At 42.1% G+C, this 3,854-nt stretch overlaps 1 non-coding gene across 1 annotated transcript; it reads left to right on the top strand.

Annotated features, from left to right (window-relative positions):
* Nucleotides 1–407: 407 nt before the first annotated feature.
* TRNAC-ACA (transfer RNA cysteine (anticodon ACA)) lies at nucleotides 408–479 on the top strand. Its single transcript has one exon. It is a non-coding gene; the product is annotated as a tRNA-Cys (tRNA).
* The last annotated feature ends 3,375 nt before the right edge of the window (nucleotides 480–3,854 follow it).

Genomic DNA, 3,854 nt, shown 5'->3' on the forward strand with positions numbered 1-3,854 from the left:
TATTTCCATACAAATTGTGAAATTATTTGTTCTAGCTCTGTGAAGAATACTGCTGGTAGCTTGATAGGGATTGCATTGAATCTATAAATTGCTTTGGGTAGTATACTCATTTTCACTATATTGATTCTTTCAATCCATGAACATGGTATATTTCTCCATCTATTAGTGTCCTCTTTGATTTCTTTCACCAGTGTTTTATAGTTTTCTATATATAGGTCTTTAGTTTCTTTAGGTAGATATATTCCCAAGTATTTTATTCTTTCCGTTGCAATGGTGAATGGAATTGTTTCCTTAATTTCTCTTTCTGTTTTCTCATTATTAGTGTAAACACAGTATCTTAACAATCCATTTCTTTTGGTTACGTGTTTATACATCTCTGTTTATTTCATCCTTCCATCCTCTCGACTTCTCTGGTGGCTCAGATGGTAAAGCGTCTGCCTACAATGCAGGAGACCCAGGTTCGATCCCTGGGTTGGGAAAATCCTCTGGAGAAGGAAATGGCAACCCACTCCAGTACTCTTGCCTGGAAAATCCCATGGACAGAAGAGCCTGGTAGGCTACAGTCCATGGGGTCACAAAGAGTCGGACACGACTGAGTGACCTCACTTATACATCTCTGTTTATTTCATCCTTCCATCTTCTTATGGATAGTTTTCTGACAAAAGACTAGAGTCTGGGGAAACAGAGACTTGAAGCTAAGCTGCTGGACCATTGGCAGCTCCCTTCAATGAGTGGAATTGTGGGTTTCTAATGCCCTGATGGCCACAGGATAGGGTATTCTTCACACAAAGGTAGTTACACCTCCTGCTGCCCAGAATTCTGGGTTACCACCTTCAATTGCTCTAGCTGAGGTCTTCAGCCTGTATAGTCCCATAGTAACTAGCAAAGATGCAGTGCCAGGGGTAATAAGATATGGAAGAAGTATTGTATTCCTATGGAAAAAGAAAAAATACAATCAATTCCTTCCAGTTAGCCTCAAACCTGCTGCTGCTGCTGCTGCTGCTGCTGCTAAGTCACTTCATCATGTCCAACTCTGTGCGACCCCATAGACGGCAGCCCACCAGGCTCCGTCCCTGGGATTCTTCAGGCAAGAACACTGGAGTGGGTTGCCATTTCCTTCTCCAATGCACGAAAGTGAAAAATGAAAGTGAAGTTGCTTAGTCTTGTCCAACTCTTAGGGACCCCATGGACTGCAGCCTACCAGGCTCCTCTATCCATGGGATTTTCCAGGCAAGAGTACTGGAGTGGGGTGCCACTGCCTTCTCCAAACACACATATGCTACTTCTACCCATATCCCTTGTTTTCTACAGAACCGGTCTAATTGTAAAACAGTATTATACTTAAGAGACCCTCCAACTGGCCACCATTCATCCTTCCTCCAATGGATACCGTGGCCATGCAGTATCATACAGAAAGACCAGGTGTGTCTTCTTTAAGCTCTGGGGATCAAATCTATCCCAGTTTTTTAGGATACACTTCAAAGGAGTGAGGCTGGAATGGTTAGCTCACATCCGTAAGAGAGAAAATAGCGACCAGCACCATCTTTCTATCAGAGGCATCCCTCCTTGCTCTAGATGGGGGTGTAGACAGACTTTACACCAAAGCTTTCCTTCCCTGGTCAGACTTAGTCTGTCCCTTACCAATGGAGGCGACCTACTCGTCCCTCCCTGTTCTATGACCAAGACAGGGTGGGGATGCACCAGGGGTAGACCTGATGGCATCCCTAAATGACGTCCCGCTCTTCACCATTACCTCGGATGCCACCCGGGATGCAATCAGAGTAACCTTCCAGAACACCTCCCAGGCTAAACCACTGGGGGAAACATTTGTCACCTGAGTGCCTGTGCACGACTCTGAGTATATTCCTGACCACAATAAGACCGATATGAACATAAAACTGAGATATTTCTTCCAAGTGTCACCACACCAGTATAAGAGTCTACTCTGGTCCTCTAAGATCCAGCGCTACCGAAGGAAAAAAACTCCACTGCAGTTCAGCCCGAGTAACCTTTAACCTCAGATGCTCTTGTAGCTAGAGCTCCATCTGGCTTCCCAACTTTTGATTCCTAGCAAGGCTAGGAGCTTTCTGACTACCAATCCAAGTTTGGGACCTAAGTCATAATACACAGTAACAGCATAGATCACAAGTCCCTTGAAAGTCTATGATCCAACAGATTAGGTTAGTACTTCTAATAGGCTGCTGCTGCTGCTGCTGCTGCTAAGTTGCTTCAGTCGTGTCCAACTCTGTGTGACCCCATAGACGGCAGCCCACCAGGCTCCCCCGTCCCTGGGATTCTCAAGGCAAGAACACTGGAGTGGGTTGCCATTTCCTTCTCCAATGCATTAAAGTGAACAGTGAAAGTGAAGTCGCATCCGATTCTTAGCGACCCCATGGACTGTAGCCCGCCAGGCTCCTCCATCCATGGGATTTTCCAGGCAAGAGTACTGGAGTGGGATGCCATTGCCTTCTCCATCTAATAGGCTACCTACCCTCAAAGAAATGCATCACAACAATAACAACAAAAAATTACTTTAAAGGTGCCACAATAAAAAACTCAAACCATAGGAAAACTATCAGAGCTTCTGGCCTCCATGTTGTATTCTGCTGAAAGACATCAGGATGACTTTGAAAACCACACAAACTTTTTTGACAAACAAAAGACAGCTAGCTGATCACCATCCATTTGAAGTACAAAGGAGTACAATATAATCAGAATTTGTTTTACACACAGGAAGGAAAATCTCACTTTAAGGAGCAACCATCTGTCTTCCAAAACTACAGAGGTTGAAAATAGCTGATTTTTTTGTTTTTTAACCCTAGCAGTGAGCCAATAAGAAAATACATTAAATTTCCTCATCAGTATATAGATGAAAGGGAGTTCCCGTATTTTCAGAAAAACACTGAAAGTGGGAGACAAGAGAAAAAGAATTTAGCCATTTACTCTTCTTTCTAATCCTGTGGCCACCATCCATGTCCAAATCTTAGCACCTTTTTTCTGAGACAATTCCCAGCCTACCACCAGAAGTACATGATAAGCACTAAGTAAATAGTGGCTATTATCATTGCCCAGGACAGAAGGGGAATTCATTCATCTAACCAACAAAGGTTTGTTTTTTGTTTGTTTTGTTTGCAAAGGGGTATATTTTTTATTATCAAAAAACTTATATACCATTAATCTATAATGATATATCATAGTCTGTTTATCAATTTACATGATGAAGGATATCTGGGTTGCTAACTTTGATTATGAATAATGCTATTATAAATATTCATATTTTTACATGAACATAAGTTTTCATTTATTTCATTATTATTAGGATAAATGCCTGGGAGTAGAATTGCTGAGTAACAGAGTAAATGTATATTTAAAAGAAATCATTTCTTAGATGGTTATACATATCTCATTCTGATCAGCAATATACGAGTTCAACTGCTCCAAATCCTCAACAGCAACTGGCACTGGTAATTTTAAATTTCTACAAAATATTACCCAGTATTTTAGTATGAAGTGGTATCTTGTGGTAATAATTTACATTTCCCTAATGACTAATGATGTTGAGCATCTTTTCATGTACTTAATTTAATTTATTCTTTGGTGAAGAATATTCAAGCCTTCCCAGGTAGCTTGGCAGTAAAGAATTTGCCTGCCAATGCAGGAGACTCAGAAGACACGGGTTCGATCCCTGGGTCAGGAAGATTCCCTGAAGAAGGAAATGGCAACCCACTCCAGTATTCTTGCCTGGAAAATCCCATCGACAGAGGAGCCTGGCGGGCTACAGTCCATGAGGTCGCAAAGAGTCGGACACAACTGAGCAACTAAGCACACATGCACATTCAGGTCTTTTACCCATT

This window comes from Bos mutus, chromosome 15 (assembly GCF_027580195.1).
Source record: "Bos mutus isolate GX-2022 chromosome 15, NWIPB_WYAK_1.1, whole genome shotgun sequence".
In the NCBI taxonomy this organism is placed as follows: Eukaryota; Metazoa; Chordata; class Mammalia; order Artiodactyla; family Bovidae; genus Bos; species Bos mutus.